The sequence below is a fragment of the Papilio polytes genome, unplaced genomic scaffold (genome assembly GCF_000836215.1).
Source record: "Papilio polytes unplaced genomic scaffold, Ppol_1.0 DF822067.1, whole genome shotgun sequence".
Taxonomy (NCBI): Eukaryota; Metazoa; Arthropoda; class Insecta; order Lepidoptera; family Papilionidae; genus Papilio; species Papilio polytes.
Genome location: NW_013527137.1, coordinates 5,563,958 through 5,587,544, shown reverse-complemented (window position 1 = coordinate 5,587,544; position 23,587 = coordinate 5,563,958). Strand labels below are relative to the sequence as shown.

Sequence of the window (23,587 nt, the reverse complement as noted above, 5' to 3'; positions counted from 1 at the left end):
TTGTAATTTCATTTATTTTGTATATTATTTTAAATTTAACTAAAATTGTATAAAAACGGGGGGCGCTGAAAAATCATTGATTTTCTAAGGGGGCGGTAAAAGAAATAAGTTTGATATACTCTGCTCTAAATAATACTTTACATATTAGTAACGTACACGTAAATTACTTCTCTTTACTTTTATCAGAGGTTTAAATACAAAAGAAACGAAATATTGATCTATATCCCTATCCTCGCAGTGGGTTTCCGGAAGGCAAATTTTGAATACCGCCCTCACAATCCCTTAATGACTCTCGTCTGAGCTCGGTTGCAATATCGTTGAGATAATTGCTCAGTCGATGGCAAGTCTGAGAGCTTCGCTCCGTCAAATTGTTTCCAACAAATAACCGTATTTACATACTCTATAATGCAGCCACACACGTTAGGTTAGGTGTCGCATGCAAAATTACTGGCTAACCTCAGCATGACAAAACAAACTACATGTAATTTAAAAATTCATTTGCAAAGTTTAAACTTAACGTGTATGTACAGCATAATAGATATTTAGATACGACAAAAGCAAGAAAATAAAAAAATATAACACATACAAACTAACAAAACTATAACTTATGGGTGCTCATAGACAAGTTTTCTTTACCTTTGAATATAACAATGCCATTATTGCCACCTTAGTGCTCATTCACACGAATGTCCCTTCATCACTCCCTAACTTAACACGTTCGTACGAAGCACCCTTTAGACTGGAGGACACACTCTTCATGTTGCCCTGAGTTTTTACTATCGAAACTCATATAACAAAAAGGTATTGCCATCTCATTTTTTCTGTGTTGCTTTTTGTTATTGATACAAAGATCCGTAGCAGTGATTTTAAATCTTAGATTTCTTTTTACAAAATACTATAAAATAAAATCATCTAACCAGTTGAAATAATGAAAAACAAAACGATATAAAAGCAAACTTTTGTCTCTGAAATATGTACCGAGCCGCTTTTAATTGCGACAAAACTAAATCCGCTTAATCCTTCTATAGCTGGCTTTATCGTTTTAATGGAAGCGTTTTACATTTAAATTACGAAAAATAATACTCATCGAAGGTTGAAGATTTTTTGCAATTTAAATGTATAAAATAAAAAAGGAAAGCTGTAATAATTTACTAAACCAATTTATTAAAAAAAATCGTAATTACGGTGTCTATTCATTCCTTTTGTTTTAATTTAGTTGAAATTCTTATTATAAACAATTATTGTCTATGTGACATTTTAACAAACGCCTCAATTATGAACGATAGGTTTCTATCCTTCGGCTTTCTGGACCAGACGCTGCCCGCTGCCGCTTTGTCCGACCCCCTCAAGTGTTTGGTTTGCCTCTTTTCCTTTCCTTTTTCTCGTGATTTTTATATGAATTTACAAATTAGTATAACCTAAATGTAGTCGATATTAGGAAAAATTGATATTAACTTAATAGTACGTAAACCGCTAAACGGATTTCTATGAAATTTAGAACAGATGTAGAGGATAGTCTAAAAGAATACATAGGCTACTTGCTTTTGTTTTTTTTTTATAAGCGGAGGGAGTTGCGGATTAAAGCTAGTTTTCTATAGGCTCTACTATACATAAACTAGGAAACAACACAATACAAAGTTCAAATCTGTATTCCGTACATTTAACCATCAAGTTATTGGCAACATTTATAAAATATTCTAATATTTTACGGAAGAACAGCCTCGATGTACTCCTGACGCAATAAAAAGGGATTACCTTTTTTAATACCGACCTTTAACGGTTCCGAGCTGCGCAAAATTACAAAACACGTCGCTAAGGAATATTTTATGTTTATTGGTTATCTTTATGTAAATGCTAATACCCCAGCTTCGCCTGGATGGCAAGTAAGAGTTTCATATACGAGTACAGTAGAACCTCGGTAACTTAAAAACCTCTATAATTACAAAGAACAATAAGTTCCCTTTCCATCAGAGCCCTAAACCTCTACAACATAGACCCTTGATAACTTAAAACCTCTATAACTTAAAAATATTTTGTGTTTACCTTGGACTTTAACTTATTTAGGTTCTACTGTATTTCTTATGTCTTTACCCTTCCCGTTGATGTAAAATGTTACTAGTGATAATTTAACTTTCCAAATGGCGACATTTTTAAATCTTGGTTAGGAGCTCATTCAAAGCAAACAAACAGTGTTTTTTTTCTCTATATAATATTAAAATAAAGACATAGCTGATAAGAAATATTTTACTCAAATTAATTATTGTGGGTTTTTCCAAAGCAAATGTACTTTTACTCATGTGTTAAAAATATCAAAATGTTAAATCAACCAGAGTTAGCGTCACAATTTGAAAGAAATGTAAACTTCAAAGAAATTAAAAAAAATCTTCAAATACAAGTACGGGCTTCGTGCAATCTCATAGTAGGGGAGCATTATGCACTCGACATTGTATGGTACTCTATTCCGCTCCTGTTGCCCCGACAGAACTAAATCCATTCCCCGTCTTGTTGATCAACATTGCAGCCACTTCCAATCGACATCAATCACTTTGTATTTCTAGTTAATTATAACTATAACATAGTACCATTTCTTAAGACTTGAACAGAATTACTTGGACACATACAGAAATTAAAAGAAGAGAGATATCTATTCATTTTTATATAGACTGCTAAATGCGCGAAAGTAAATTTTGGTTATTTATGTGACGTCACGCACGAGGGGTCGCGAGCGCTCGAGTGGGCAGGGGAGGTCACTCCACGATATTGATGTTCTCTTATAGCCCTTTGTTGCACACGTTATGGATTGCAGACTAACTGTGAAATGTTTTACTTATTTTTGGGATAAAACAATAGGTTTTTAGAGTAAAGTCCGAGAACTAAACAAAGGTAATAAGCTAAATTCAAAAGCAGATTACAGCTACTAGCGACATCTATAAATTAAAAATTAATCGTTACTTTGAACTTGAAAAATAGAAATTATTTAAAAACTCCTTACATGTGATGATAATCATACTAGTATTATTGTAACATTGTATGGATGGATGTTTGTTTATTTATAACTCCAAAACCGCTTAATGGGTCTCGATGAAATTTAGCAATTTTTCCACGCGAACATTTCGCGGTCAAAAGTATTTACCCAAGTTGTATGTGATTTGTACGAAGCTATTTCATCGATACAATAAAGGGAATGGTAAAGTAAAATCCTAATAAACTAGAGGAAGTTGAATAGATCTCGTTTCCCCATATTGCTTATTTGATAGCACAAAGAGTTGCATTCATCGACAGTAAAAATAAAATCAGGTTTTACGATATTTGTTGGTTTTAACGCATTTTTTAACATTATCAATTACTTTATTATGAATTTGTATGATGAAAGTTCATTGGAAGTTATAATAAAACTCAGGAATTTAAGGTATATTTTAATGTACAATCTACAATAAGAGATCACTTCAACAATTACTTAATAACTCTGAGTGTGACTGACTTAGCTCTAGTGAGTTTTTATATTAAATGGTTTTTGTCTTTGAAAACCAATAGAAAAACATTGTTAATACAGCGTGTTCAGAATTTCAATTCCAGATTTATTAATAAACAATTTGAAAGCGTTACGGCAATTGTTTGAATTTCGTAACAAAACACGCTTCGACGTCCGAAAGCGGAGTATTGTTTAAAAAAATTGTAATTTCATCAGCATATTTTCCATTCGTGGAAATTTCCGTTTAACCCTCGCCTCTTTGATGTACAGAATAAAAGGAAATTAAATTTTCATCGAGTTTAAACAGGGGTGACTCTCTAGAATTCATCTCGATGTTAATCAGATTAAAATACCAAAATACCTCGTCTTTGTTTTGTTCCGAGCGATGAATAATAGACCGAGTAAAAGTTTCTTTATGTCTTAGCTATAAATAAATCCAGAATCTCTTGTATTCAACCCTATGTTCTTATATACCTTAGCTTCAGTCTATTATATTTTACTAGCTTTCGCCTGCGACTCCGACTGCGAGGAATTACAAAACAAACGTAAGTAGCCTATGTGTTCTTTCTGACTACATTTATGCCAAATTTTGTAGAGATCCGTTCAGCAATTTAGGCTACAAACTCTAACAAACATCCATCCATCGATTTTAACTTTTGTATTTAAAACGTTAGTAATCTTTAGGATAAGATTAATTCATACATGGATAAGGTACAATTATATCGATTTCGCGTTGTATTGTCATCGAAAGTTCTAGAACGTTTACGCCTCTCAATATCCGGGTTTAGTGCTGAGCAAACCGCTGACACGATCTATCCATTTACTAGAGCTGTATTAGGTTGTGTCAATTCGCATTGTTCTGAGAGCTCTCCCGGCCCAAGCGAGTTCATGCATGATTGTTGAATTTACAACATTGTTTAGATCATTTCGAATTTCGAATATCGCTTCTTTATTTTTTAATTTTTCTTTTTTACCACCTTTCGTTAACTTTATATAAACAAATGTATCTACATTCAGCCAGTATTTATTTATCTTCTTTAATCATTTTTCTGTTCGCTTACTGTTTTTTTTTAATATAGCAGCAGCAAATTGTCTGCAGCCAAAGTTTCGTTCACAATAGTTATTCTCTATTGTATTTCGACATAAAAATAGATTCTACATCTGCTTTTTATTATGCCAGCTGAGAAACATTGTTAGAAAAAATTCATTTTACAATATTGTTGAACGTAAATTAAATTTTGATTAAAAGCAACGCCTGTGTTTAATAAAGTTCAATTATAGCAATTTTTAGTAAATTGTGAAAATCTTTATCGTTGCGACCATGCATTATGATCACTAGCTGTTGCTCGCGACTTCGTCCACGTGAAATAAAAAAATAAGCTATGTTACTCACAGATAAATTGCCTTTCTTATAGTGAAACAATTTTTAAAATCAGTCTAGTAGCTTTTGAGATATTTCAATACATAAAAATACAAATCTTTCCTCTTTATAACATAAGTTTAGACTAGCTGTTGCTTGTGACTTCGCCAGCGTGAAATTAAAAATAATAAAAAATAGCGTATGTTACTCACTGATGACGTAGCTTTTTAAGAGTGAAAGAATTTTTGAAATCGGCCAGTAGTTTTTGAGCTACTTCAATTCATACAAAAATACAAATTTATCATCTATATAATATTATTATAGATAATAGCTACATTACTTCAACACTCTTATAACATTTGAAGGATCACTAGATTTTATTCAAATCTGGGAATAACCATTATCCAAGTAGTATACAAAGTAAGTGTTAATTTCTAACAGGACTTACTTTTATATAGGACATTTACATCACACTGTTCATTTAAATAGAACGCCCTACACTTAGTGGCACTTGTACGAATACTAGGGCGATGAGTACGTAGCAATTTAAGTCCAGGGAATTACCCCAGTATAACCTACATACCGGGTCATTACTCCTGCAAGTCTAGAGGCGAATTAGAACGTGCGATTTAACCTGACTTAGGAATAATTAATGCGTACTCTTGTAGGCTTAATATGCCTGCTCTATTTACAGTTTTATAAATTTCTTTTTTTTATATATAAGCTTGTAGACTAAATATGTATTTTTTGTAACAATATTACACACTTATTAAATTTTTAATGATACCACATTTTAGTGTTTGACCTCATGAAACTTAATTATCTTTTTTTTAAAAGCTGGGGGAATGCGTTACGCTTGTCAGGTGTCTTGAAGTACACACTGGGTAGGTTGGACTCTCTAATCTTCCATTTCTAAAGGAAAAGGACGTGGAGCTTACCTACAAAACCTCCTCAATTTCCTCGACTTCACTATTCACAGGGGCATGGGCACAGTAAATTAACCTCTCTAAATTAACCTTCTAACGTCTTTACGTTGGACAAGATTTTTTCCAAGTTTGCTTGCGCTGTAAACAAGTAATTGCCAGTAATCTATATTAACTATGCTGGCTATACGTTCATTTCGGAAAAAGCCACGGGTAAAGCACGCCGGCTGTGAAGTGCGCTCGACCGGTTGCGTACCCGCGTCACTCGCGACCAATTTTACGTTGCTCTTTCAAATTCAGACGGCTCTTTCGAATTTAGATTGCTCTTTCAATTTCCCCACTTTGTAGATCCGCCTTTTGTTTTGTAGCCTTTGTTTACCCTCATAAATTGACGTCGCTTGGTTTATCTTTTTGGTTTCCATGGGGATTTTTTTTTCATTTTGAATTTCATGTGAATTTGAACGAGTGACAACATTTTGGGGCGACGAGTGACATTTGTATTTGGGTAAATGGTGTGTACGTTTATGTTTTCAATTTAAAATAACCTTAATTGTTCCATTGTGAAAGGAAGATTAGATACATCTACAAGCATTCTAAGCATTAATTGATTTTCTTACTTAGAAATTATAATGCTTAATGAAATACGAGCTAATTTCATTGTACATTATTAACTACTCACTATAAACAAACACTCGTAGAATCCACTGCCATAATAAATGTTTGTTAAATGTGAATAATAAACTAAATGAATGTTCACAAAAAATATGCTACCACAGACAAAAAATGTCCAATTACCACAGATTCATACCAAAAAACACGCCCGCAAACGTTTATAGAAAAACAAACACGTGAATTTGAGTGCTTTTATGGTTTGGCAATTTGCGGAATGGCTGGCCGGGGCTCGTCAAATGCCCAATTAAAACGTCCGGCTGGAAATGACGAGGCCGGGCGAACGATCGAGTGCCCCAGGCTGCGTGTATTTCTACCAAAGAATTTTTGTCTCAGTGCAACTATCGCCTGCGACTTCATTCGAATTAAAGAATAACTATAGTCTAGATACGTTCATTCGTTCTGGAGTTACGTGGTAACAAACTTCAAAAGTTCCATTTTTTAATAATAGTCAGATTTGCACTGTGATATGATTCATTATGTAAATTACGAAGACTTGAGCTAGAATTTTTTAATAAATAAAATAAGTAAATACATTTTTCTACGAACAATTCAAAATAAAGCAAAGGAAATTATGAATTTTAACAACCCGTCTTTGTTGCATTACGAGGATACTCAATTAATATACATGCAATTCCAACGTAAAAGAGTAAAACTAAAAATTAAAACCAACTAAAATCCTTTTATGCATTACAATTCAGACGAAATTTAAATTTTCGCGACGATCTCATTTGAATAACAACGTAGAACAAATTACGGGAAGGATTTTTTTATTATACGCAAGGATCATTAGTCAGGTCTTTAAGAGCGCGCGGACACCTTTGACTAAACTATCGCACAACTGTTTAGTCGCGCTTTATTCCTATGTGCTTATATAGAGGTGCGCACACTACTCGATTTTTAGTTAGGCAACTAAACAGTTGAGCTGCGAAACAATCGACAATCGCAGAACAGTTGTAAGATAGTCAAAGGTGTGCGCCCTCTCTTACAGATTTAATAATTCATGTATTGAAAGAGAAAGGAAGAGATGGATGGATTGCGTGAAAGGTGACATGATCAACAAGGGAGTGATGACTGAGATGACGGATAATAGAGTGCTTTGAAGGACGAAAACTCGGTGCGCCGACCCTACGGGAGTAGGATAAGGCAGGGGAGATGTTCATGATGATGTATTTTAACAACTTGGATTATAATTAGCGCAGTTTCGTGATTATTATGCGTAAATGAATACTAACTAATATTAAAACTTATATGATATTAAAACCAATTATTCTGTTCTTGCTTCTTATACATTTTATACGAGTATAACATGTTTTTTAAGAACAAAGAAATTTTGTGAATGATTAAGACGACTGACCTAGAGAGCAGCGTCTTTGTATACTTTAATTGAAGCTCTATTTCGGGTTCACTTGTGCACGACCTTCAAGAGAATGTGAAAAAATGAGAACAAAATCCTCGCGTATTTTCGCGTTTATTTGGATTTTTCGTAATATTTCGTTAATAAACGTGGTTAATTGAACATATATTATATGCTATATCTATGTTCCGTTCCCGTCCTTATCCTACTCCCGTAGCGTCAGCAGAACAGGTTTTCCTCCTCTAGGTTAATATATCATCCGTCATCTCAGCCATCACTCCCGTCTCGATCATATCACCTTCCACGAAATACCTTATTAGGTCTACCTCTACCGTTGTACCTACAAACTTATAACTTCTTATTACATATGATTCATATAAAATATTCCCATCATATCATACTAATATTACAAATGCTAAAGCTTAGATGGATGGATTGATATTTGTTAGGGTTTGTAGCCTTCTTCTTCTACTATTTTGTAAAACTCCGTTTTCTGTTTTTAGGAATCATTGAAAACCGGCGCTTAGATGTACAACGAGCACATGCCGAACAGGTTCCTTTTCTTTTTTTGAATAAACTGATTTCTTTCTCTCTCTCTCTAAACGGCTGAAAGGATTTCGATGAAATTTGGTATAGTCTGGAAGAACACATAGACTACTCACTTTTGATTTTTTTAATTCCTCGCGGTCGTAGTCACGACTAAAAGCTAGTAACAAATAAACCTTTTACATACCATAAAAAAACAATACTATGTTTTAGTTACTTGCTTAAAATCCATGACTTATATGGACTTTGTATTACTATTCACCCTTTACTATTGTTTAACCTCGAGTACACATAGTCAGAATGTAGGCCGCGGTGAGTAATTGTCAGACGGTTAATAAAATATGAGCTTCCCGCATACGGCTACTTCGCTACGATAGTGCAGTGCTAGCCGTTAAAAATGCAGTTATTAACGTTCTTTTCGTTAAAATAGCGTGTTAAGCTTGATAAAAACGATATAAAATCGATTGGTGTGTAAATTAGTTTATACCTAAGAGTTAATAAAGGAGAATTAGACAGTTTAAGTTAACACGTGTTGAACATACGAGTTTTAACTCTTCCCAACGTTGATATTATAAACGTCAGCGTGATTGTATGTATGCGCTAGTCATTCTTGTCAAGGAAGGAAACGCATTTGCGATTCCTGTGGTATTGCGTATTTTTTTTATAAGAGATGCTCCATGAGCTAAAGAATTGTTTGAAAGGATGTATGTTTTGTATGAAAACACCCTTAAATTTGCCCTATCTAAAACTTTGGTTTTCAAACTGAGTAATAATTTTAAGCGCTCTTCAGCCAGTCAATTGGGTCAAGTGAATGAATTAGGTTACATTCAGTGACGCTAAGGAGCACGACTCAGCTTTTCAGTCTTTATTATCGTTTTTAGCTCTAATATTTGTGTCTTACAGTGGGTTTACACTGTCGTCTTATTCGTTAATACATATTGTCATACCTTTCGGTCTCTATAACTTCATACTAATATTGTAAATGCGAATTTTGGATTTAGAACATAGTCTGGAAGAACACATAGGCTATTAACTAAGTTTGTCGTTCCTTACGACCGGAGTCGCAAGCAAAAGTTAGTGTATTAATACAAGTGGAAATCAAAACATTGTAGACGTATTCGAGAATTTTCGTGCGTTCAAACATTTATTTGTACAATTAACTAGCAAATGTTATCTAGCTCTGACGTTACTAGATAGATGAAAGTTGAATGAAATAATTAGCAGTATTTGCTCCATTATTTACTAACTCCATATTACATTTTATATCTATACTAATATAATAAAGCGTAAACACACACTTCTTTGTGGCGTAAGATGTCAGCAATTACAGCATATTTTGTATAATTCTTTTTTAATAAAAAGCCCTACACTTACGTCATGTTTTAGGCTATACACTTTCACGCTATTAATCTTAGTGGGTAAATAAACAGGATAAAAACCCTAATGTGGGAAAGAGACCATAAGTTGCTACCAACATCAAGGAAGCAAGGTTGCCATGGTTTGACATAATGTCATGACATTTGCAATTAATAATTTGACAAATGTGAACAATAAAATGATTTTTTTATAATTTTATACGGAAGTCGCATGGGAACAGCTAGTAATAAAGTCCATATTTCGTATCACATTTTAAGATAACATACAAGTTTATCGAAGTCTCACTCGAAGTATCTCATTATATTGCAGAGTTTCATAAGAATATCTTGAATCTAGAATATTCTTTTCCCAATGACATCTGTACGCATTACCCATAATAAGACGATCCCTTTTCAAAAGCCAGCCAATTAGGGAAACTTGGAATAAGAAAGCAAAGTACCGCACCGCACCGAAATATTGTATACGACATTTGTAATACAATTACAAGGACATTTTCTCTTTCAAACCTTTAAGTATTTGATAATAAAAAATGTAAAAAAAAAATTCGCTTTTGTTTGGAGTGTCTGTATAAGAATCGAAAAATAATTCCAGATTTTTCGAAGATCGAAAATAGCGTTTAAAAATTCTTTGTACTTGTCTATATCTATACAAATATCATGAAGAGGAAAGATTTGTATGTTTTGTACGTATTGAAAGAACTTAAAAAGTACTAGGCCGATTTTAAAAATTCTTTCACCGTTAGAGAGGTAATTTATCTGTGAGTAACATCATAACTACTTAATATTATGAATGCGAAAGTTTAGATGGATGGATAGGACGTTTGTTAGAGTTTGTAGCCTAAACGGGTGAACGGATTTCGATGAAATTTGGTCTAGATGTAAAGGGCAGTCTGGAAGAACACATAGGCTACTTGCTTTTGTTTTTTTTATACCACGCGGACGGAGTCGCAGGCGAAAGCTGGTAGGCTATATTTTTTAATTTCAATCGGATGAAGTCGCAAGCAACAGCTAATTAAATATAATATAATTATGTATAGCAGTAAGTAGTAAGAAACATTAATAATTGATCAGTTTATTTTTAAAACAACATTTGTAAAATACAAATGTTTTCGGAAACTCAGTATCGTTTATTTCAATTACATTGCGGCTTGTACAGTACAGCTAAGAGCTGTTTGTGTCGACGTACATAACTAATTCAGTTACATTGTAATGGACTTGCGCCGCTCTCTGTACCCACACCCATTCTATCTGAACCATTGAACATTTAAGTTTATTTATAAAATTTAGAGAAGTCAACTAACATCTTTTTATTAAACTACTCTTTGTTTATCCAATTTAATTCAATATTCATATTTTAAAAAACTTGTAGTAGATTTTTAGTAGAATTTTTTTTAGAAATTTTCTAAAAAGGAATTAAAAAACATACTATTTTTTTGTACATTATAGGTATATGATACTTGTTTTGTTATAAGATCACTAGCTTTCGCTCGCGACTCCGTCAGCGTGGAATTAAAAAAAAACAAAGAGTAAGTAGCCTATGTGTTCCAGTTTATCGTCTACATCTATGCCAAATTTCATTGAGGTCCGTTCAGCCATTTGGGCTACAAACTCTAAAAAACATCCATCCATCTAAACTTTCGCATTTATAATATTAGTAAGAAGTAAGATGAGATATTATTTGTGATTTACAAGAAAAATGATATAATTTATCGAAGTGTAGAAATGTTTTTGGATTAAATTAATTTAATTTATTTAGACCTAAAAACAATTGAAGTAACAAGTACATTGATGAACATACCAAAGTATGTAAATTTTACTAAAAACAAAAACTAAATGAAAACCTTCCAAATTGCAAAGCAAATCTGTTTTAATTTAAATATATTCTCATTCACAATTTGCGATGCAAAATGTAAAAGGAAATGTTCAGAAGGATAAACGAGCAGAATCATACAGATATTTTTTTAAAATGAAACCATTATTTCATTTACAAATTTCTATTTGTTATAGTTAAATAATAAAAATGTAATTTAAAAACACTTCAATTGAATTTTGGAAAATTATTTGACTTCATATTAATATTATAAATGTGAAAGTTTAGATGGATTGATGGATGTTTGTTAGAGTTTGTAGCCTAAACGGCTGAACGGATTTCGATGAAAATTTGGTATATATGTAGATGATAATTCACTATTGTTTTTTTAATTTCCCGGGCGGAGTCGCGGGCGAAAACTAGTAAATGAAAAGAAGTGATTTAAAAACACTTTAATAAAATTTTGAATAATCATTTCACTTTCTAACATAATTTTAATTATAATCTTAGTAATACTTAAGGTAAATTTTATCAAAAGACTAAATTACGACAAAAAATATTTAATTTGTAGATTTAATGTGGTACTTTATCTCTAGACGTGAAAGGCCATAAACATCAAACTTGGTTCAAGAAAACATTGTTTTTATACGTATGAAAAAAAGAATATTGAATATCACTGGTACGAGTATATAGAAGTACAACCATAAAAGTACATAAAATGTTACGAAACGAGAGAATCCAAGTTTAATCCACGTAGTCGTTACTCGTTCGCTAACCGGCGTCGGTTAATTGGAGGAGGCTCGAGGGCCGTCGTAATTGAATCGTGTTCAAATGAACCGTCGGCTGCTTACATTTTAATTCCTGACAATCCAACTCAAAGCACGACTGCACAATACATTTATTCAGAAAAATATTCTTTCCAACGCTATTAAATTGGTACAATACATATATTTTCATCACGCATATATTTACTTAATATTTATTTAAAGCCACTCAGCACATTTGCTGATCTTCTGTAGTTTTAAAAATAGATGGCACTAATACATTTTATACACAATGATGTTTTATACATTACTAGCTGTTCCCGTGCGGCTTCATCTGCATGGAATTATGAAGATTTTATTTTATTGTTCACATTTGTCAAATTATCAATTACAGATGTCAAATTGACATGATGACCTTGCTTCCTTGATGTTGGCAGCAACTTATGGTCTCTTTTCCACATCAAGGTTTTTATCCAAAACATTAACCTAAGTTTAATGGCGTTCAAATATATAGCCTAAAGCGCGACGTAAGTGTAGGGCTTTTTATTAAAAAAGAATTATTCAAAAATATGCAGTAATTGCTGACATCTTAGGCAACAACAGCACTGAAACAGCTAGTTGCATAATATTTTATTTGTCACGAAATTAATACTAGATTTGATAGAATCGGTTGGTAGAATTGGTGCTGCACTTATTCTGAGAAGGACCACAGTTAAGGCGAAAACTAGGTAACAAAAGGTTAAGTTCACATTAAAAGTTAGATGAACTTCAGAGCTGGATGGATTGCGTGTAGGGTGAGATAATCAAGAAGGGAGTGATGACTGAAATGACGGATGATAGTCATTTGGAGGACGAAAACTAGGTGCGCCGACCCTTTTTTTTTGTTACCCGAGGGGAATGCATCTTACGCATACTCCGCGCCCAGGGGGACGCGGTAGTTATGTGGGACCCTCCCCCCATAATGGGAGGCATACCCACTAAACCCCTCGGTTCCTCCAACGCCTTAAGCCGTGGTTACGGGCACGCTTGCGCTTACGTCCGCGACCCCGGAGGTGCGCCGACCCTATGCCAGTAGGATAAGGTAGGGGAGATGATGAAAAATAACTTAGATCACGCTATTCAATTAGAAAGTCAATCTAACTAGTTCACAAAAAATTTGACCTAATCTAGTTTAAAATAATTTATAACTAAAAAAACACAGATTAAAATAATCTAACTGTGACACAAATAGGTCAACGCCTTATAAACGGTGTAATGCACGAACGTTCATGTATTCTGTTACAAATGTGATGATTGCCACATAATTGCTCTATTTTCAATGTAAATACAGGGCTAAGTCGTGCGATGGAAAATTATTAATGGAAATTATTGGTTTCCATAATGTTGCTTATAAAACGTTAGGAAATTTGAAAGGTTAATGCGTTTAGATTATAACTACGTGTAAGTTTGGGGAAAAAATGTTTCTTAAATATTTCGTAAATATATACACGGTGGTTGATTTTTATAAAAATAAATATTAGAAATAAATAAAGTAAATACTAAAATAACGATAAATTAAATTAAAAACCTTAACATTTTTTTTATAAGATAAGGTTGCAAACAAGCAAGCGGCCACTCGAAGCCCATAGACATCCGCAATTGCAGATGCGTTGCCTACCCTTATCCGACGGAGGAGAAGACGCACATAAAGAGAATATTTCCCTTCCTATGCATCTCCTCCACTGTCAAATCCACTTCCCCTTCCATCCACTCCTTATTAGAAAAGGGTGGTCTAATTTAAGTCCCTTACTCCTTGTAAGGGAAATAAATTAGGCCTCTGGCACCACACTTATCAGACGAAACACGGAATTACTTCCACTTCACGCCTATCTTCTGTGTGGTCGTGGTATTACACCGGGCGTGCCGGCCTATTCGTGCTAGGAGTACCTTAACATGTAATTAGTAAAGTGAAGAGATATAATCAGATAAATCAGAGTACAGTTTTTTGGTAAAATTATAACTAGTAAGGTAAAACAATTTGAGACGGTATAAAATGGAAATAAAACATTAAAGATGTTATAATTGTTCTAAAGGTGTGACATTTTTATAGCTCTGAAAACATTTTTTGTAACATCACAAACAATTATTTTAAAGCTATATTATAAAAAAAAATCAGTATTTGGAGGAGGCTTTTACCCTATACGCGATCCGTATTTATAACACAATCGAACTTATATTATAAATGCAAATGTTTAGATGGATGGATGGATGGATGGATGTTAGAGTTTGTAGCCTAAACCGCTGAACGGATTTCGGTGAAATTTGGTTCAGATGTAGAGGATAGTCTGGAAGAACATATAGGATACTCACTTTTGTTTTTTTTATTCCATGTGGACGGAGTCGCGAGCGAAAGCTAGTGTATGCATATTTTGTACCGTTATAAGATATTTTCTCTATATAATTAATAGAGCTAATAAATAAATATAATAAATATTGTATATATTGCTGTATAATAAAGTTGTTGTTGCTATTTATGTGCAGTAAACTAATAAATAGTCAACTAAAGTGAACTCGAGAGGACGTAAGTGTTTCAAACTTTGTCAATTAAGAGCCGTTCGCGATGTGTTTGATACAGCTGTAATGTAAGTCGACAGTCGACTCATTTGAACTCAACTCAAATATCAAACATTCATAGTTTCCTCAATTAAACAGCGTCCGAACTTAACAGGCTAGGAAATAATATTACTTGAACTAATTAACGTGACACTATTGACTAGTATTTAAAACTGATACAATATTTTCGTTGATCATTTCCGACATTGCCAAGAAAACAACTGATGTTAAAACTACTGTAAATTGCTATATTATAGTTAAAAATATTTTATCGGGAATAGATTTACATATCTACCAAACATTTCAACGATAGAAATGTCGAAACGTTAGTCCCAGCTTAGTTCAACAAATATGCATATATTTCGAGTAGTCCGGCAAGCGGTAAATTCCTATACATTTGTACATATTGAGTCTTTACCTTACAATATAAACCGAAAAGCCGACCGCAAATGCCAATACAAGTACTACGGACGGTTTGTGCGGTCGGCCATTTGCATTCCACTCTAACTTGAATTTCCAGTACAATTTATAACAAGGCAAGGCAATAGACATTTAAAAAGAATATAGTAACAATATCTCTCTAGATATTTGTGATCGTATGTATCGCTTGCGACTCCGTTCGCGTGGGATTTAAAAAATAAACAAAAATCAATAGCCTATGTGTTCTTCCAGACTATCCTCTACATCCATGCCAAAATTCATCGAGATCCATTGAGCAGTTTTCGCTACAAACTCTAACAGACATCCATCCCTATTATCGTATTTATAATATTAGTAAGAAGTAAGTTGTAAACCGCCAATCCATCAAGCTTTGTAATAACCGATGTAATACAAAATGAAAGTTAGTTAAACATTTAAATGTTTTAATAAGCCGTTTAACGAGTTCTTTAAAATGATATTTCAAACATTTTAAATTTTGATACATTTCAACCGCTCGAGTGCTCGGTAAATATTATATGGTCGCGACTTTCGTTCAAATTTAAAGCACTTCAATAAAATTTTGGCGATGGTAATGCAGCAGCTCTGACCTACAGGCCGCACCGATCGACCTGACCCACAAATTGCACCTTGTGTCGGACTCCACATACAAAAGACACAAATCGATTCCGTCGATTCTCTAGAGGTCACTTTTATACACTTACTAGCTATCGCCCGCGATTCCATCCGCGTGGAATTTAAAAAAAAAGTGAGTAGCCCCTGTGTTCTCCAGTCTATCCTCTACATTTATACCAAATTTTGGATGTTTGTTAGAGTTTGTAGCCACAAGCTCTAACAAATATTCATCCATCCATCCATCTATCCAACCATCTAAACTTTCGCATTTATAACATTGGTATGAATGACTTGCACAATTTCCATACACAAATCATATCATACTTCATACTTCATACTAATATTATAAATGTGAAAGTTTAGATGGATGGATGGATGGTTAGATGGATGTTTGTTAGAGTTTGTAGTCTAAGCGGCTGAATGGATTTCAATGAAATTTGGTATAGATGTAGAGGATAGTGTGGAAGAACACATGGGATACTCACTTTTGTTTTTTTTCAATTCCACGGGGACGGGGTCGCGGGCAAAAGCGATATACTAGCGATATACAAAAGTAATATACTAACTGCATGCGTATTATCGAACGGAATGTGCAATCTTAATTAACGTAGAAAAGCAATCAATTCTTCGACTATCAAAGATTACGACATCGTAATTCATATGAAAGTATATACTGTACATTTAATCTGAGTTTCCAAATCTAGGTAATGAAATGCTATAAAACTGTACGTCCCCAAAAAGGGGCTCGGAGCCTAATGTTAGTTAGAGATGACTAGGCACGTGTAAATAACAGTGGTAGAGCCCGCTTTAACATCTTCGCACGAATGAGTCGACTCGTTTGTTGTAATACCACGACCACACAGAAAACAGACGTGAAGTGGCAGCAATACCGTGTGTCGTCTGATGAGTATGGTGCCGGAGGCCTAATTTTAGTCCCTTTCCCTTTCTACCCTTTTCTTAAGAGGAATGGATGGTGGAGGAGAAGCATAGGGAAATGTCCTCTTTATGTGCGTCTCCTCCTTCCTTAATTAAGGGTAGGCAACGCATCTGCAATTGCGGATGTTTATGGGCAGCAGTCGCTTTTCATTACGGTGGATTAAGGTGGCCGCTTGCTTGTTTGCCACCTAATGTCATAAAAAAAACCTCTACGTCTAAATATTAGTCATACGATAACTGGTTTCATTTGATAATAACCAACGTGTTTGAAATAAACAGTATCCGTGCGTTATTTACATTAGACGGCGTAGTCTTGGTCGTTGAAGCATGACCGACAATTACGATAACATGTGCAATTGTTTACATAATATTTGCTCAATCACTTTAAAATTAACTACATATGTCTTGTTTGGTAATCGAAATAATTTTCTATGATACTTTGCAACAAGTCTTAAAATAAGGTTTACGGCAGTATAAGAGCGCCCGCACACCATTGACTAAACTATCGCACAACTGTTTAGTCGCGGTTTGATTTCTATGAGCTTATATGGAGATGCGCACACTACTCGATTTTTAGTGCTGCGAAACAATCGCACGACAATTCTGCTATAGTTTAGTCAAAGGTGTGCGACTATACAATGACGCTACAAGAAATAATAGCGTCCCTACATTTTTAATTACTAGTTATTCCCGTTCGGCTTCATCCGCATGAAAAAAAATTATAAAAACTATATTTTAATGTTTACATTTGTCAAATTATCAATAGCAAATGTCAAACTGACATGACATAACAAACCTTGACAATCTTGTTTCCTTGATGTTGGCAGCAACTTATGGTCTCTTTCCCATATTAGGGATTTTATACAAAATATTTACCCCCTAAGTTTCATGGCGTGAAAATATATAGCCTAAAGCGTGACATAAGTGTAGGGGATTTCATTAAAAAAAAGAATTATTCAAAAATGTACTGTAATTGCTGACATCTTAGGCAACAAAGAAGTGTGTATTTACGCTTTATTATAATAGTATAGATAGTATAGATTTAAATGTTAACAGTTTTTAGTTTAGATTTTAAAGACAAAATAACTCTTTGTTTAGGACAAGTAAACATACAGTGTAGTTTGTAGCGCCCTGGGCGGGTATACGGCGCCATTTTTTACCACGACAAGAGGGACAAATTTTAAAAGTGTTATGAGACAGTAATTCGTAGAAATGTGGCGCAACTCATCAACGGCCCTGGGCGGTCGCTCTACCGCCCCCTACCCTAAATCCGGCTCTATATATAAACAAATAACTTTCAAAGAATTGTTCTTTAAGTGTACTCTGTTAGGTAAAATAATTTTCGTAGAATATCTGTACAAATGTATAGGTAGAATTATTTCGTCTGGACCGCCACAAAGCAAGGGTCGTTCGCTCCATGAAAGAGATAATAATCACAAAGACCTTACCGTCTTTGTGATCTAGCAAACAATTATTAAAACCTTAGTGAATAGAAACGAAACAATTCAAAGATTATGTACATTCTGAATTCTAAAATTAGGTATGAAATATATAACCTATATATGGATATTCTTAACGTAAATCTTCAAGTTCTAATTAAAAAAGGTATGTATTCGTGAAATAACAAAATAATTAAAATAAAATTTTTCTTTATTTTGGAAAATTCCGGCCACTATCGTTTGTAATCTTATACAAAAAATTATACAATAAATTTGCTAGTTCTAAATGACAGTAGCTCGATTTAATTAATACAACAATCATATATATTTTTATATTTATCAAAGAGATTAAAATTACTGTTATTTCTTATGTCAGAACTTACCTTTGTTACACACACCTCCCTCTAACCAAGTCCTTGGCACATACCTAGCTAATGAAAAAAATACGAATTTATAATTTTACTTTTTCTATTATTTTATAAATATTGGAAAATAACTAAGTACGATAATAGCAAATCCGCACACGACCGATTCGCTACACCGCGCGCGGGGCACTGACCAAGGCTTGCTAACTCGCACCCCGCTCCTCCCTCGCAAAGATTAATACAGCCTGAAAAACTAGACGTACAAATAGGTAGAAAAGTGTACTGCTACAAATACTTGTAATGCATTGGAAGTTTGATAGTTGTGTTTGAAAATTACGGTACTTAAATTCTTTTTATTACTTATAGTTAAATATGAAAACCCCTAACATCAGTCGATAAAAAGGGGAAGGTGAAAAGTAAATAGGAATTTTATAAAAGATAGCAAGAGATTAGCTTTCTTTACCTATTCATTACGATCAGTCTACTTACAAATTACTATTCGAGCAGATTTATTTACGCCATAATCATAATTTCCATCCTTACACGTAAAAACAAGTGACACTTAGTGCAGCTGAAAATCGTAGCAGCATAAAGATAGGTAAATAACATCTCGAACGCTTGTTGGCATTATTTAATCTTTGCGCGAGACGGAGGGCGGGCGGGTATTCGATATGTAGCAGGGCTCCGGAAGCCTCCCGTTCGCCGTTTACGGACCTTTGTTTTGCGAAACGTTGATAATCTGTGATCACTTCAACGCTCGCACAACGCTACGACCGCCCTTCTATACTCCTACTCCCTTCAACCTCTACTACAAAATATAATTTCAAATTTAATGAAATAAATTAAGGACCCAAGGAGTAACTATTAATTTAACCCAAAGTAAGTTATAAAAATTGATGTAATATTTCGGTACTTTTCATAACATCTATCAGCCTTCAAAATCCCTTTCCTTTTTTAATTATCAGAAAATTATGCGATGTTAAAATTAGCTACTTTTGCAATGCTTTAAACATGTGTCAAAAATTTGTTTTTTTTTTTTAGTGGTTTTACTATTCAATCTTATCCATTAGAAGGTTTGGCACTACATAAATTAATGCTATAGTTCCCAAGGTAGTGAGGACGATTTGTAGAAAAATCTATCACTGAAGTGAGTCGTAACAAGGAAGCGTTACTACGGGGAATTCATTTCGTAAATGGACAGAGTTTTCTAGGAACCCCTTTAATGTATTTTCCTCAAAGTGTTCCCTGTCCTTGTCCCCATTCCCATTCATCATTCGTTCACTCGTTCAGCATTACATTCACCTTAAAAAGGGACGATATGTCCAAGATATAAAAATCTAAAAATAACTGAATTGTTCACTTGTTTTATCCTTCCTTTTTTACAATTTAACATTTACAGAATTACATTTGATTTTCTATGAATTTACATTTTTTTTATTTTGCTTCTGTCTGTCTAAATACGAAACTCATTACTAAAATTATTTTTTACCGTTAAACCATTTGATCTATGAGGAATTTTATTAGAAGAATACAGTCATTTTCACTGTAAATAATTTACCGCACAGAATTTTACATTGGGCGTTATTTCGCTAGAATAAGATGTGGACAGATAGAAACCAAAGCGTCGTCGGGAAGCAAAAGTTCCGGCAGTAACTTTCACTTTAATAATGTCGAGGTTTGCGCCAGGAAATGAAACCGTCCCTCCTTAGCAATTGATTGAAATCTTACATTTACTTTTACAATTTATCGCCATCTTACTAATATTATATCTTGTCTTACTAATATTATAAATGTGAAGTTTAGATGGATGGATGTTTGTTAGAGTTTGCAGCCTAAACCGCTCAACGGATCTCGTCGAAATTAGGCATAGATGTAGATGATAGTCTGGAAAAACACATTAGACTATTTACTTTTGTTTTTTTATAACTCCACGCGGACGGAGTCGCAAGCGAAAGCTAGTGTTACTATTTATGTGTAAAATTTATTTAAGGAATTAGAGTAAAGATAAATAGTTAATAAGGAATATAAAACAGAAGTTCTTATTTAGTTAGTTGAAAGTATTTTACGTCCGACTCCTTTGAGTGTAATTTCAATAAAAACTTCCATCTCAATTGTAAGCATGCAATAATTGAATGTAAGTTAAATTGAACGCAAACAGAGCGTTGGAACTTCGCTTCCGTTAAAAGTCTTATTTCCAGACTTAAACAATCAAAGTATAATTTCAAATTTAAACGTAACCGAAGGGATTTTTTATGTTATACATTTCAAACGTTTTGTTAAAGTAGAAACTTTGTAGCGGATCGCATCCCCAAAAGGGTCTTTGCCAAAACTCCCTTAACTTAGTAGCCTTGTATCAAACATAACATATTGAAATGACGCTAAGTTAATGTGTAAATAAAGAAAATATTACACAAACTGCTTATGAAATAAATAATCTTTTATAGCCATCATTTTCTTTAAAGTTTATTTCTTATTAAAATAAACATGAGGAGAGACGTATGTATGTTGAAGAGAATTGAAACCTGCAGCACACATATACTCGTATGTAAGTATGTACATATATTTGGCACGCTGGAGTCACAGAATCCCAATTGCCATTGGACGGGTTTCCGAATTTCCGTTTCCGTAAAAATCCGGACCCTGAAATCCGAGGAAAAATCCGTGCGTATAGACACAATGATTCTAAATGTTTGGCTGTTTTCAGAGAATGTTACGCAATTTCAATTTTCGCTTTCTGCTTTTAATTATTTTACCTATTGTTCTCTAGTGAGACCTAGTGGTTTATTTTTTTTTTACATATTATTAGGCGGCAAACGTGCAAGTGGCCACCTAAAACCGCCTAAATGGCAAAGCGACCGCTGCCCATAGACATCCGCAATGGGGATGTTTCCTAATTTTTGGAATTGCTTTTATTATGTAGATAAACCGTATCTGAATATGAAAAAAAATATAATAAAATCATATACGCAACATTTCATTACAAAAACACTTAACTAAAAACAACTTCTCCAAAGACCGCGAAAACGCCTCATGACGTCACTTTCTTGCTTACAAACCTCGCGTCGCGGTCTGTCAAATTTGAATATTAGCTACTCAAATAACTTTTACTATTTTTTCGTCATATTGATCGAAAATTTGCTCGTAAAATAGGTCGTAAATATAAAAACACTTAATAATGGAGTCCTCATAATATAACACACGAAAACTCAATTCTTATATTCATTTAAAAAAATATATAACTACAAAATGCACTGACATTTACTGAAGTTGGTCACACTGCCATGTTATATGCGAGAAAGTGACGTCATTGAGATCGAGTAATGGAGGGTAAAAAATATTGCAACGTTTTTAATTTATATTTAATTTGAGACAAACATTCAAGGTCTCTAAATGTTATTATGGGTTATAAAATGCTGTCTCTAAAATATTAAACATAACTTTATTTGGATTTGTAACATTAGGAAACATCCCCATTGCAAAGAGGATATTTCCCCTTCCTGTGCGTCTCCTCCACCGTCAAATCCACTTTTTCTTCCCATCCCTTCCTCTTGAGGAAAGGGTAGCAAGGGAAAGGGATTAAAATTTGGGCTCCGACACCACACTCATCAGACGAAACGCGGAATTGTTGCCACTTCACGCCTGTTTTCTGTGTGGTCGTGGTACACCGGGCGAGCCGACCCATTAATGCGAAGATGTTAAAGCGGGCTCTACCACTGTTGAACTCTCAATACTCAATTTATACATTAACTAAAAACGACATGCAATCTTCATTTCCATTTTAGATGATTACGAGTACATGTCTATAGCTACATAGGTCTGTGGTATCTTTGTGCATCTAATGCAGCTGTCTTCGAATGAAAACCTAACATCGGCATCGCTTTATCTCTTGCATTCGATTCCCCGTCCCGTCGCATCAAAGAAACCATACCCACTGAAAGACTTTTTAAGGCAATCGCATCGTACTTTTACATACTATTGAAACTCACTCGAACACAAACTCGAATGAAACGCACGGATATTATTAAAACTAGTGAGACTAGAAGTTGCTGTGTTATATAAGAACATTGTCTTAGATAACAAGTAGAGTTGATCGAGAGTATCAAAGTTATCGAGAACATTTCTCATCTACGATTTCCCACTTCAAAAAGCTGTTTAGTCATAAGATACTCGTATATATCAAAAAGCTATATATCATCTGATTGAAGAACCTGTTCATCATCATCTGTTCAAGTATAAATAGTTCTTTAAATCTTGAACACTTCTTTCTTCTTTTAATTCTTCTTCTTAGTTCTTTAAACATTGAATTGAAAACCTTTTTGTTTTTTTTTTAAGTCGATTTAAACGAAGTTTTCGTATCTGGCAAATGGTAGGGGCCAGACGGAACGTTCAGTTCATCCAATTTCACCGGCTGCGGAGAGCCCAGCGTTAGAATAGCAGCAATGTGCGGTGCAGTAAACTTGTTAGACAGCGCGCGGTTATAATGAACCACAATTTGAATAGCTAACATAATTTTGAGGTTGTTTTGTTGCAATTCAAGTTATAAGATCTAATATAAAACCAACCAAGTATTGTGTTAATTAATTTTCACTCGAATTGAAAAGTCACTACAAAGCGTAACGTTTCGAATTGGTTTACAATATTGATAATTCAAACTTATTACTTCATAAGTAAAATCTTTTTTATATAGAGGAAAACCGTGTTTGTTTCATTATAATGAAATAACTCAAAAACTACAGGGCCGATTTCAAAAATTCTTTGACCATTAATAAGCCTATGTTTTAAATTATTACTATTAATTATGCGGACGGAGTCGCGAGTGAAAGCTGTTAGTTCATAAACGCTATTGTAAAGGGTACTGAATAATTTTATCATCTAAAATAGAACGGCTAACGGCTCGTAGATATCACAGAACGTGTCTACGAGAG

The 23,587-nt window shown here is 33.9% G+C and overlaps 1 protein-coding gene across 1 annotated transcript in view; it reads right to left on the bottom strand.

Moving 5' to 3' along the window:
* Positions 1-18,838, bottom strand: part of LOC106107460 (thrombospondin type-1 domain-containing protein 7A-like) — a 66,006-nt gene extending 47,168 nt beyond the window's left edge. Inside the window, exon 1 of the mRNA XM_013288320.1 lies at positions 18,681-18,838. The gene's annotated coding sequence lies outside the window, so the exon portion shown is untranslated. The remainder of the gene's footprint in view (positions 1-18,680) is intronic.
* Between the last annotated feature and the right edge of the window lie 4,749 nt (positions 18,839-23,587).